This window comes from Xenopus tropicalis, chromosome 6 (genome assembly GCF_000004195.4).
Source record: "Xenopus tropicalis strain Nigerian chromosome 6, UCB_Xtro_10.0, whole genome shotgun sequence".
In the NCBI taxonomy this organism is placed as follows: Eukaryota; Metazoa; Chordata; class Amphibia; order Anura; family Pipidae; genus Xenopus; species Xenopus tropicalis.
The window spans coordinates 11,838,727-11,853,366 of record NC_030682.2 but is presented as its reverse complement, the minus strand read 5'-3'; the positions used below and the strand labels follow the sequence as shown (position 1 = coordinate 11,853,366).

Genomic DNA, 14,640 nt, shown 5'->3' with positions numbered 1-14,640 from the left:
CTATATAACTGTGGTCAAACGTTAGAAAAAGTGGGCGGGGCCAACAACAGATCTTCACGTTTTTCAACCCAACATGAAGTTTATTCTCAAACTTCCCTTTCTAGTTCATTTTTTAAATTACTTTTTGAAAATATTTTTCATTTCATGAATTGTGAAGAATTATTCCTCGATTAATTTGTCTCATCTGTTTAAAGAAGATGCCTTTCATGACTAACAAATCACTGCACTTATTTAATAATATATTTATAGGTTGATATAGGAAGATATAGGACTTGTGGGGGTGGTTTATTTTTTTGGTGAATGCAGTGAGTAGGCAAAATGGGGGTTAGAATGTACAGGTATGGGATCCCTTATCCGGAAACCCATTATGCAGAAAGCTCCAAATTACGGAAAGTCCATCTCCCATAGACTCCATTATAATCAAATAATTCAGAATTTTAAAACTGATTTCCTTTTTCTCTGTGATAATAAAATAGTACCTGTAACTGATCCCAACTAAGATATAATTACCCCTTATTGGGGGCAGAACAGCCCTATTGGGTTTATTTAATGGTTAAATGATTCCCTTTTCTCTGTAATAATAAAACAGTACCTGTACTTGATCCCAACTAAGATATAATTACCCCTTATTGGGGGCAGAACAGCCCTATTGGGTTTATTTAATGGTTAAATGATTCCCTTTTCTCTGTAATAATAAAACAGTACCTGTACTTGATCCCAACTAAGATATAATTACCCCTTATTGGGGGCAGAACAGCCCTATTGGGTTTATTTCATGGTTAAATGATTCCCTTTTCTCTGTAATAATAAAACAGTACCTGTACTTGATCCCAACTAAGATATAATTACCCCTTATTGGGGGCAGAACAGCCCTATTGGGTTTATTTCATGGTTAAATGATTCCCTTTTCTCTGTAATAATAAAACAGTACCTGTACTTGATCCCAACTAAGATATAATTACCCCTTATTGGGGGCAGAACAGCCCTATTGGGTTTATTTAATGGTTAAATGATTCCCTTTTCTCTGTAATAATAAAACAGTACCTGTACTTGATCCCAACTAAGATATAATTACCCCTTATTGGGGCAGAACAGCCCTATTGGGTTTATTTAATGGTTAAATGATTCCCTTTTCTCTGTAATAATAAAACAGTACCTGTACTTGATCCCAACTAAGATATAATTACCCCTTATTGGGGCAGAACAGCCCTATTGGGTTTATTTCATGGTTAAATGATTCCCTTTTCTCTGTAATAATAAAACAGTACCTGTACTTGATCCCAACTAAGATATAATTACCCCTTATTGGGGGCAGAACAGTCCTATTGGGTTTATTTAATGGTTAAATGATTCCCTTTTCTCTGTAATAATAAAACAGTACCTGTACTTGATCCCAACTAAGATATAATTACCCCTTATTGGGGCAGAACAGCCCTATTGGGTTTATTTCATGGTTAAATGATTCCCTTTTCTCTGTAATAATAAAACAGTACCTGTACTTGATCCCAACTAAGATATAATTACCCCTTATTGGGGCCAAAACAATCCTCTTGGGTTTATTTAATGTTTAAAAGATTTTTTAGCAGACTTAAGCCATGGAGATCCAAATTATGGAAAGACCCCTTATCCGGATAACAGAACCCATACCTGTACTAACTTGTTAGTTGTTCTTTATTTTGTAAATATTTTTATTACAGTAACTCATAAATATCTACTTGCCTGTGTGAGACCTAAAACCATTAGTTAGAGCCCCTATCCATGTAGAACATACACCTGTCACATGATTAGGTCTTTAATTACATTTTTTTGAAACAACGAACATCTGAAAAAAAGCCAAAATGAGCAGATAGAGGGATAAGAAACAAATATGTTGCTGTGATAGCAAAACCAAGATCTATTAAAAACAACATAATTTTTCTTATCCCCACCCCAGGGAGACACTCCTTGCAAGTGGATTACCCTTACACTGTCATTACAGGGGGTCTAACACAGGGGCCACATCTGCACTGCCTGGGTACCTTCATATCCACAATATGGCAAAATATATTAACTTCTGCCTCATGTTTCATTCTCAAACCAAGGCAATAAATATGATTTTGTTTCCTATATTCGGTTTTATATTATCTGTTATGCTGTGATGGGTTCCTCTATATGTTAAAACATTGTTTGTGGGATTTGTTTCGGTTACGCCATAAGAGTATTATTATATAAGGTTGGGCTCTGAAGGATGCTCAGCTTTAGCTTGCACCGGGGGTTCCAGTTCATCCCACAGGTGTTCAGTCGGGTACAGGCCAGTCAGGTTCTACTACTCCCATCTCAGCAAACATTTTCATAAAGGACGTATTGTGTTTATGGGGGCATAAGATGGGTACATTTAAGGCTCTCTAGGAACCCAACAACGCCAGACCCTACGATGATAGATGGTGCAACACGATTCAAGAGAACATCACTGCTCCCGGATTCAATGGCGGCAGCCTTTATAGCACTCCTGCTGGTACTGCTGAATACTTTTGGCCCTATAGAGTACAAGGCAATCTTGGAATAGAAATGGGGCCCACCCTATTCCACTCACTGTAACCAATCCAACAGCAATGTATATTCAGCTTTAGAAAGAGCTCCTTGACCTAAGGGGAGTGATTCTCCTAGGGCCCATCTAATACTATTATAGAAGCACCTCCAGATCTTTTCAAAATGACTTTGTTCAATTAAAGACAAGGCCCAGATTAAAGCGCCTCCTAACAGGAAAGCCAGGATTAGACCTACTTTGGAAACATCAATGGGATGATGAGTTGTTTGCAGTAAAAGGATTGGTTTGCACTAATTAATGAACCTTCTAAATAAAAGTAAAATGGAGAGGGGGCAGTGTATGGGTGTCCTGGCCCTGAGAACTTTCTGCTAAAGTTTGTTTAGCAATGGCCCCAAGTAAATCCTTTTAGATCAAGAGGTGTAACTGCACATCTCTAACTTCAGTCTGTTGCTAATATTGGCAAATGAGAGGTGAGGGGTCACTTGTTTGTGTTGGGGTGCAGGGATGTATGTCCTGGTCTGCTGGACCACTAGGGCCGGGGGCCTACTGGGATTTTCCCCAGAGTCCCATTGGGCCACTTAGATCCTGATGGTGATAGCAGCCAGCCTTCTCCAGTTCCATACATACCCCAGCCCTGGCAGGTAGAACATTGCAGTGGGGCAGGGACAATAATAAATATGTACAGTATCCCCTGACAGAGGGAGCCCAGTCTGTGTGCGGCACAGTAAGAAATACACAGTGTGAGGGTTTATAGCACATTCAGGGGAACTTTATTGGGATTTGTCAGTATCCAGTCTGTGAGAATTCTCTGCAGCACATGGAGAAGGTACAACATACAGTATAATATAATCTGCTGCCCCAGACTCACAACAGGAACCAACCAAAGGCCTCTGGTTATTGAGTGATGGCGGGTCCCATTATGAGTCAGTCGCCTATCCTCGATTGCTGTAATAAAAAAAAAAGGAATGTTACACAGAGGGATAACAGAACCTTACAGTACATACACTGTAGTTACATAGCTATTTAGGCTTGAAAAAGACCAGTTCAACCCTTTCAAGTAAACCCAGCACACACTCACATACATAAACCCACACTGATCTATCTATCCACTCACATACAGACCCACACTGACCTATCTATCCACTCACATACAGACCCACACTGACCTATCTATCCACTCACATACAGACCCACACTGACCTATCTATCCACTCACATACAGACCCATGCTGACCTATCTATACACTCACATACAGACCCATACTGACCTATCTATACACTCACATACAGACCCATACTGACCTATCTATCCACTCACATACAGACCCACACTGACCTATCTATCCACTCACATACAGACCCATACTGACCTATCTATCCACTCACATACAGACCCACACTGACCTATCCACTCACATACAGACCCATACTGACCTATCTATCCACTCACATACAGACCCATACTGACCTATCTATCCACTCACATACAGACCCATACTGACCTATCTATCCACTCACATACAGACCCATACTGACCTATCTATCCACTCACATACAGACCCACACTGACCTATCTATACACTCACATACAGAGCCATACTGACCTATCCACTCACATACAGACCCATGCTGACCTATCTATACACTCACATACAGACCCACACTGACCTATCTATCCACTCACATACAGACCCATACTGACCTATCTATCCACTCACATACAGACCCACACTGACCTATCCACTCACATACATACCCATACTGACCTATCCACTCACATACAGACCCACACTGACCTATCCACTCACATACAGACCCATACTGACCTATCCACTCACATACATACCCATACTGACCTATCCACTCACATACAGACCCACACTGACCTATCTGTCCACTCACATACAGACCCATACTGACCTATCCACTCACATACAGACCCACACTGACCTATCTATCCACTCACATACAGACCCACACTGACCTATCTATCCACTCACATACAGACCTACACTGACCTATCTATCCACTCACATACAGACCCACACTGACCTATCTATCCACTCACATACAGACCCACACTGACCTATCTATCCACTCACATACAGACCCATACTGACCTATCCACTCACATACAGACCCACACTGACCTATCTATCCACTCACATACAGACCCATACTGACCTATCCACTCACATACAGACCCACACCGACCTATCTATCCACTCACATACAGACCCATACTGACCTATCTATACACTCACATACAGTCCCACACTGACCTATCTATCCACTCACATACAGACCCACACTGACCTATCTATCCACTCACATACAGACCCACACTGACCTATCTATCCACTCACATACAGACCCACACTGACCTATCTATCCACTCACATACAGACCCACACTGACCTATCTATCCACTCACATACTCAAATACATAACTATATATACCAACATCAATACTAACTGTAGGTATTAGTATCACAATAGCTTTGGATACTATGCTTTTTCAAGAACTCATCCAGGCCCCTCTTATAGGCATTAACAGAATCTGCCATTACCCCATCACTAGGAAGGACATTCCCCATCCTCACTGCCCTCACCATGAGGAACCCCCGACGCTGTTTCAAATAAAAGTATGTATGTATGTATGTATGTATGTATAACTTTATTTATAAAGTGCCACAAGGGTACCCAGCGCTGTACAGTATTACAGAATACAAAATTACACACAGGGAGGACAAGTGATATAATAAATAAATACAATAAATATATATAAATGCCCAGGGAATAAGTGCCATGTGGTATGAGACACAGTAGGAAGGAGGTCCCAAGTTCAGTTCTTCTAATGTAAAGGGGGGGCCTCTGGTGCGCTGATCCTTTTTATGGGAAAAAAGAACCCCCCTATCTGTCTATAATCCCCTCCAATGTACAGAGTAATCATGTCCCTTCCCAAGTGGGGATTTTAAGAGAAAACAACTCCAACCGTGACAGTACATTATTGTTAGTACCAGACAGTTCTGTACAGCCATATACAGTGTATCCCATGGATCCTGCCATGTTGGGTTACATGGAGCACATATACTGGGGCTGTAGGGGAGAGTGGGGGGCTTTTTTTTGTCTCTAGCTCAGCCCTGGGACTGTTCTGGCCATCCACAGAGGTTAAAATGGGACCCAGATACACAGGCAATGGGCATTATGGGGCAGCCAAGCTATAAGGGATCTAAGGGATCATCACAAGTGCAGAAGGGAGAGGAAGGCAGGTAGATCCGCTCAGCCCGGACTTCCCCCAGGGGGAGCAGCACATACACAGAGGGGAAATTCAGACAGAAAGCTTCAGAATCTTGTGATTTTACCCACATCTTATTCTAAGGAAAGGTCCTGTAAGTTATTGTAATGAATTTTAAATAAAAATGCAGAGACTATCGTTCTGCACTGAGTACTCACAGTATCCTGTCGCAGCACAGATGCTTCACACAATGACCACACGATGCAATGACTGTATCATCAGAGTCAATCTGTAAGCATTAAACAGAGTGAGAATTGCTGCCCCCATTCCTGTGCCAACTCCCTGCCCACATTCCCAGCCCCTGGGTAACAAGTCAGGCCGGAGCTTCTTTACATAATGCTGAGCTGAAAGTGGCTAATTATAGGCCCCTCAGCCAAATATCAGGGGGAAATGATGAAGTAGCATTACCGTGTCGCAACAGTTCTCACAGTTCTCACACCCATGTCCTGGTTCATCAACAATACCTCCGGAGATGAGAGTTGCAGAGAATATAAGAAGCAGCAGGATTCCCAGGTACTTCATGGTTCTGTGCAGTTGGACCCACTGGTGCTGCTCTGTTACTGCAGGGATCAGTCTGGTGTCTCCCCAAAGCCCCAGCCCCTTATATACAGCCCTGTCCCCACTCCCCGCCCCGCCCTATCATGTCAGCAATTCCTAATTTTAGAGTTAATGATAGTTGTTAATTATAATTGTTAGCGGGAAAGTATTAGCATAAATATTGTCACATGATATTTATATAATTTATTAACTAAACAGGTGCCAACTACTTCTACATATTAACAATACCCACAATGCGCACTTGTGTACATGGCAGCCCCTATAATACACAGGTCAGTAACCTGCTGATTCACCAAACAGATCCCAATATAATAGAAACAGCTGATGTTACTCTAAAATAAGCAGTAAAGTAGGTAAAGTCCGTTTTTGCGGTTACATAAATTGTGTTAATTTTAACCTAAATTTATACATAACTTACACTATAAAAATAAATATAAAGGGTGTGAAAGCGGCACTCCCTTACAGTTGTGTGCCAAGAAACAAATTATTGTGTATTTATATTGTGTATGCTGGGGGGCAGGGGCTAACTGCTGGGCTTTTAATAGCTTTATTACTTATATAAGAGCCACAGAACTGGTTGATCGATGGCAGCTAAGCTCAAAATATACTTACGTCATTGTCATAAGTCCCCATTGGAGACATGAGGATGCTGTTCTACAATGGGATTTAGTGTACGGTTCATGTGACCAGTAGGACCAGGCCCTGGGAGTTTATATTGCGAGGGGACAGCAAGCTACACGGCCTTTGCATCTTATAACACATTTCAGCTCCTATTTGGGCATGAAGATCTTTCACACACTCAGAAAGATCTAACTTCATATGTTAAAAAGGAAACTAAACAACTAGACAGCGCAAACAATGCCAGAGAACTCTCAGTCTGAGGCAACTTCTTCCCAAGCTCTAACACCCCATTCCTCCTGCCTGACAGAAAATGACTTAACTGAAGGTCTAAATGAACTTTATCTCAAAATGGTGTCCTTCTTCCAAGCAGAATTACACTGGACCATCACAGATCTATCTAAAGAAAAGACATTGATAGGAATCAGGGCAAGTGACCCGAAAGCCGACCACAACGCTCTTACCCTGAAATCCCAGATAGATGCTCTCCAACATACAGTGGAATCCATGGATAGAGAATCTAGAAAATTAATTCAGACAAAGCAACATCCCAATTGGGAATGCTCCAGAATCTTGTAATGACACCCACAAGATACCCACCAAAATTTTTCGAAACCCCTCCCAAAATATATGCCCCAGAGCTCACCGGGCATTACGCCCTAAACCCCTGCCAGAGGAACCCACTCGCAATATACTTGCCTGCCTACACTACTTTGTTACAAAAGAATATTTGCTTTGATGGGCAAGAGATCATCATGACACTATTGAACTGGATGGTTCTTCAATTTCAATATTCCACAGATCACTCTATAGAGAAGGACAGACCAACACTAGGGGGTATATTTATCATGCTGTGTAAAAAGTGGAGTGAAGCATTACCGGTGATGTTGCCCAGGGCCACCAATCAGCAATTAGATTTCAACAGTTAGAAAACCAAAGCAAAGCATCTGATTGGCTGCTATGAGCAACATCACTAGTAATGTTCCAATTCACTTTTCCCTCATCATGATAAATATACCCCTTGGTCACCACCACAACCCACCACCAGCCCACTGGGTTTTTTCCCGGTGTCCCACTGCCCCAGTCCGTCTAACTGCCCAATATCATGGACAAATCTGCTCCATCACAACACCTTTTACTCTCCAAGTTGAGTCTACAGTCACTAGAAAATATACCCGGATCTCTCAAACAATCCCCTGCTCCACTTAAGCCCCACTGGCCTAGTTCCACTAAATCCTCTTCTAATGCTTCTCACTCACAGAAGAATTAAGTTACAGCCACATTTAGGCACTCATTTGTGGGATATTTGGGGGGGTCTCTCTTTCCACACTGTATAAAGCCAACTATCTTAAGCTCATCAGGAAGCTAGCAAAATATTTAGAGGAATGGTCACTTATGCCATCTCGTAGTTTGGGAAAATCTACCCAAATAAAATTACACCAAAGCTATTATACAAATCCCCCTTTGGTTGGGGGGCAGGAGAGGGAGGATTTGCGACGTGTGTAGAGACCCCCTTGTTCCGACGCCTATGCCTAGAAGTCCATACGAGGGGGCCCTGTAAGAGCGGAGGTGGCACTATGTGTGGGTACTGCAACTTGTATTGTCGTGAAGGACTTGTTGGTGCTAAATTGCTACACAGAATTCTATTTTGGCCCGTTACTGTCTGTTAGTGTTCAATTAAATGTTGTTTAAAAATCGCTAGTGTTCTTTTTGATTCATATTTCAGTGTAAGTGCTCTGGAGTATAACCTGTGTTACCCATGAGTGACCCTAAAGGCCTACTATGATGCAATCTATATTGGACTAATCACTAGAGAGATATTGTTTGTAGTCCGGGGAAGTTCACCTTACTCGCCCCGGGCAATTATAAATTACAATAAATTTGGCAGCAGCCCTCTCTGTTCTGGGGGGTGCAAGTCACACAGGGATAATCTACATATTGTGTCAGTATTGGGTGCCACTATATAACTGCAGGATTGGGGTTACAGGATCTTCCTGAAGATGAATAAATATTAAACCCGTTCCCCTGGTGTCTGCCGATAACCAAGTCATAATTCAAGTAACTGAACAGAGCTTTACCCAAGCCCTTTAAACAATGGGGGGGGGGTCACTTGATCCTGCCCATACAGTATCACCTGGGTCTACTCCCAGGATCTGTTTAATTACACAGTGGGGATACCCAATGCTCCCCAATTATCCCCACCCCGGGGAGACACTCCTTGCAAGTGGATTACCCTTACGCTGTCATTACAGGGGGTCTAACACAGGGGCCACATCTACACTGCCTGGGTACCTTCATATCCACAATATGGCAAAATATATTCTTCTGCCTCGTGTCTCATTCTCAAACCAAGGGAATAAATGTGATTTTGTTTCCTATATTTGGTTTTATATTATCTGTTATGCTGTGTGGGTTTCCTCTATATGTTAAAATACTGTTGGTGGGATTTGTTTCGGTTAAGCCATAAGAGTATTATTATATAAGGTTGGGCTCTGAAGGATGCTCAGCTTTAGCTTGCACCGGGGGTTCCAATTCATCCCACAGGTGTTCAGTCGGGTACAGGCCAGTCAGGTTCTACTACTCCCATCTCAGCAAACATTTTCATAGGACTTATTGTGTTTATGGGGGCATAAGATGGGTACATTTAAGGCTCTCTAGGAACCCAACAACGCCAGACCCTACCATGATAGATGGTGTAACACGATTCATCACTCAAGAGAACATCACTGCTCCCGGATTCAATGGCGGCAGCCTTTATAGCACTCCTGCTGGTACTGCTGAATACTTTTGGCCCTATAGAGTACAAGGCAATCTTGGAATAGAAATGGGGCCCACCCTATTCCACTCACTGTAACCAATCCAACAGCAATGTATATTCAGCTGTAGAAAGAGCTCCTTGACCTAAGGGGATTGATTCTCCTAGGGCCCATCTAATACTATTATAGAAGCACCTCCAGATCTTTTCAAAATTTTTAAAGACAAGGCCCAGATTAAAGCGCCTCCTAACAGGAAAGCCAGGATTAGACCTACTTTGGAAACATCAATGGGATGATGAGTTGTTTGCAGGAAAAGGATTGGTTTGCACTAATTAATGAACCTTCTAAATAAAAGTAAAATGGAGAGGCGGCAGTGTATGGGTGTCCTGGCCCTGAGAACTTTCTGCTAAAGTTTGTTTAACAATGGCCCCAAGTAAATCCTTTTAGATCAAGAGGTGTAACTGCACATCTCTAACTTCAGTCTGTTGCTAATATTGGCAAATGAGAGGTGAGGGATCCCTTGTTTGCGTTGGGGTGCAGGGATGTATGTCCTGGTCTGCTGGACCACCAGGGCCAAGGGCCTACTGGGATTTTTCCCAGAGTCCCATTGGGCCACTTAGATCCTGATGGTGATAGCAGCCAGCCTGCTCCAGTTCCATACATACCCCAGCCCTGGCAGACCCATACTGACCTATCTATCCACTCACATACAGACCCATACTGACCTATCCACTCACATACAGACCCATACTGACCTATCTATCCACTCACATACAGACCCACACTGACCTATCTATCCACTCACATACAGACCCACACTGACCTATCTATCCACTCACATACAGACCCACACTGACCTATCTATCCACTCACATACAGACCCACACTGACCTATCTATCCACTCACATACAGACCCATACTGACCTATCTATCCACTCACATACAGACCCACACTGACCTATCTATCCACTCACATACAGACCCATACTGACCCATCTATACACTCACATACAGACCCATACTGACCCATCTATACACTCACATACAGACCCACACTAACCTATCCACTCACATACAGACCCATACTGACCTATCTATCCACTCACATACAGACCCATACTGACCTATCTATCCACTCACATACAGACCCATACTGACCTATCAATCCACTCACATACAGACCCACACTGACCTATCCACTCACATACAGACCCATACTGACCTATCTATCCACTCACATACAGACCCATACTGACCTATCTATCCACTCACATACAGACCCATACTGACCTATCTATCCACTCACATACAGACCCATACTGACCTATCCACTCACATACAGACCCATACTGACCTATCCACTCACATACAGACCCATACTGACCTATCTATCCACTCACATACAGACCCATACTGACCTATCAATCCACTCACATACAGACCCACACTGACCTATCCACTCACATACAGACCCATACTGACCTATCTATCCACTCACATACAGACCCATACTGACCTATCTATCCACTCACATACAGACCCACACTGGCCTATCTATCCACTCACATACAGACCCATACTGACCTATCTATCCACTCACATACAGACCCATACTGACCTATCAATCCACTCACATACAGACCCACACTGACCTATCCACTCACATACAGACCCATACTGACCTATCTATCCACTCACATACAGACCCATACTGACCTATCTATCCACTCACATACAGACCCACACTGACCTATCCACTCACATACAGACCCATACTGACCTATCCACTCACATACAGACCCATACTGACCTATCTATCCACTCACATACAGACCCATACTGACCTATCCACTCACATACAGACCCATACTGACCTATCTATCCACTCACATACAGACCCACACTGACCTATCTATCCACTCACATACAGACCCACACTGACCTATCTATCCACTCACATACAGACCCACACTGACCTATCTATCCACTCACATACAGACCCACACTGACCTATCTATCCACTCACATACAGACCCACACTGACCTATCTATCCCACTCACATAACAGACCATACTGACCCATCTATACACTCACATACAGACCCATACTGACCCATCTATACACTCACATACAGACCCACACTAAACCTATCCACTCACATACAGACCCATACTGACCTATCTATCCACTCACATACAGACCCATACTGACCTATCTATCCACTCACATACAGACCCATACTGACCTATCCAATCCACTCACATACAGACCCCACACTGACCTATCCACTCACATACAGACCCATACTGACCTATCTATCCACTCACATACAGACCCATACTGACCTATCTATCCACTCACATACAGACCCATACTGACCTATCTATCCACTCACATACAGACCCATACTGACCTATCCACTCACATACAGACCCATACTGACCTATCCACTCACATACAGACCCATACTGACCTATCTATCCACTCACATACAGACCCATACTGACCTATCAATCCACTCACATACAGACCCACACTGACCTATCCACCTCACATACAGACCCATACTGACCTATCTATCCACTCACATACAGACCCATACTGACCTATCTATCCACTCACATACAGACCCACACTGGCCTATCTATCCACTCACATACAGACCCATACTGACCTATCTATCCACTCACATACAGACCCATACTTGACCTATCAATCCACTCACATACAGACCCACACTGACCTATCCACTCACATACCAGAACCCATACTGACCTACTATCCACTCACATACAGACCCATACTGACCTATCTATCCACTCACATACAGACCCACACTGACCTATCCACTCACATACAGACCCATACTGACCTATCCACTCACATACAGACCCATACTGACCTATCTATCCACTCACATACAGACCCACACTGACCTATCCACTCACATACAGACCCACACTGACCTATCCACTCACATACAGACCCACACTGACCTATACACTCACATACAGACCCACACTGACCTATTACACTCACATACAGACCCACACTGACCTATACACTCACATACAGACCACACTGACCCACACTGACCTATCTATACACTCACATACAGACCCATACTGACCTATCTAAACCCATACAGACCACTGACCTATCTATACACTCACATACAGACCCATACTGACCTATCTATCCACTCACATACAGACCCACACTGACCTATCTATCCACTCACATACAGACCCATACTGAAACTCCTGAAGAAGCGTACCGTTTAGTACGCGAAACGCGTAGAGCAGGGGTGTCTAACTCAATCAGAGAAGGGGCCAAAATCTAAAATCCAGCCTAAATCGCGGGCTGAATGGTTTACTGAACAGTCATAAACTGACAACGTTAACCAGAAATGTGAATTTAAAATGAGTGGAACAATCTTTTCCTTAACAGTGCTGTTAACCAACTCACTTAAATTGTCTGCCTTCACCGTCAACTTTTCTTTTCCTGGACATTTTGGGATCAATATTGGCAGTAAAAGATGTAGTTTTTTGGAAATCTGCGTTAGAAGGAAAAAGTTGAAAACTGCACAGGGATAGCTTGATTTGGCAGATGGAGTCAGTCAATAAATGCCTGGCTGGGTACAGATAGCAGATTCTGATTTTTATGCCTGCACTTTATGCCAGGAACTGGCAGCTTCTGCTGTGTATTTTTTAGCACACGCTCTCCTTTGTACTTTTTAGCACACGCTCTCCTGTGTATTTTTTAGCACACCCTCTCCTGTGTACTTTTTAGCACACGCTCTCCTTTGTACTTTTTAGCACACGCTCTCCTGTGTACTTTTTAGCACACGCTCTCCTGTGTATTTCTTAGCATACGGCCATACGCTCTCCTGTGTATTTCTTAGCATACGGCCATACGCTCTCCTGTGTATTTCTTAGCATACGGCCATACGCTCTCCTGTGTATTTCTTAGCATACGGCCATACGCTCTCCTGTGTATTTTTTAGCATACGGCCATACGCTCTCCTGTGTATTTTTTAGCATACGGCCATACGCTCTCCTGTGTATTTTTTAGCATACGGCCATACGCTCTCCTGTGTATTTTTTAGCATACGGCCATACGCTCTCCTGTGTATTTTTTAGCATACGGCCATACGCTCTCCTGTGTATTTTTTAGCATACGGCCATACGCTCTCCTGTGTATTTTTTAGCATACGGCCATACGCTCTCCTGTGTATTTTTTAGCATACGGCCATACGCTCTCCTGTTTATTTTTTAGCATACGGCCATACGCTCTCCTGTGTATTTTTTAGCACACGCTCTTTAGCACTTGCCTCCTGAATCTCGCGTGACTTGTGGCTTGTGATCTCGCCGACCGTACTTGCTATCTATTACGCATGCGCATAGAATCTATGTGCATGCGTAATAGATAGCAAGTACGGCCAGCTATGGCATAGATGATTCTACTATGCCATAGCCGGCCGTACTTGCTATCTAATACGCATGCGCATAGATTCTATGCGCATGCGTAATAGATAGCAAGTACGGCCGGCGAGATCGGTGCGGGCCACATTGCAAGGCCTGGCGGGCCGGATTTGGCCCGCGGGCCTTGTGTTTGACACCTGTGGCGTAGAGTATTTGGAGTGTCTGTACATTATCTACATCTTGATACGGCTGCAATCAGAGTTTGGATATACTTTTGGCTAACCACCTATCGCCATCTGGTGAGCATATTGTACTACTGCACATGGTGATTCATGGTGTTTGCGGTTTTCTTTATAGCCCAATTGTCAAAACTATTTTGCACTATAATTTGTTTTTTGTTTCCCATATTTATGCGCTCCCGTTATACTGTCCTATATAAACGCTTTGGAACCCAGTC

General features: G+C 43.2%; 2 long non-coding RNA genes across 2 annotated transcripts in view; one reads left to right on the top strand and one right to left on the bottom strand.

Moving 5' to 3' along the window:
- LOC116411565 overlaps positions 1-14,640 on the top strand; it is a 66,120-nt gene that overhangs the window by 14,803 nt on the left and 36,677 nt on the right. The window lies entirely within an intron of this gene.
- On the bottom strand, positions 3,269-6,413 carry LOC101732500. The gene is made up of 3 exons (XR_208742.4): positions 6,234-6,413; positions 5,984-6,054; positions 3,269-3,472 (listed from the first exon to the last, which is right to left on the bottom strand). It is a non-coding gene; the product is annotated as an uncharacterized LOC101732500 (long non-coding RNA).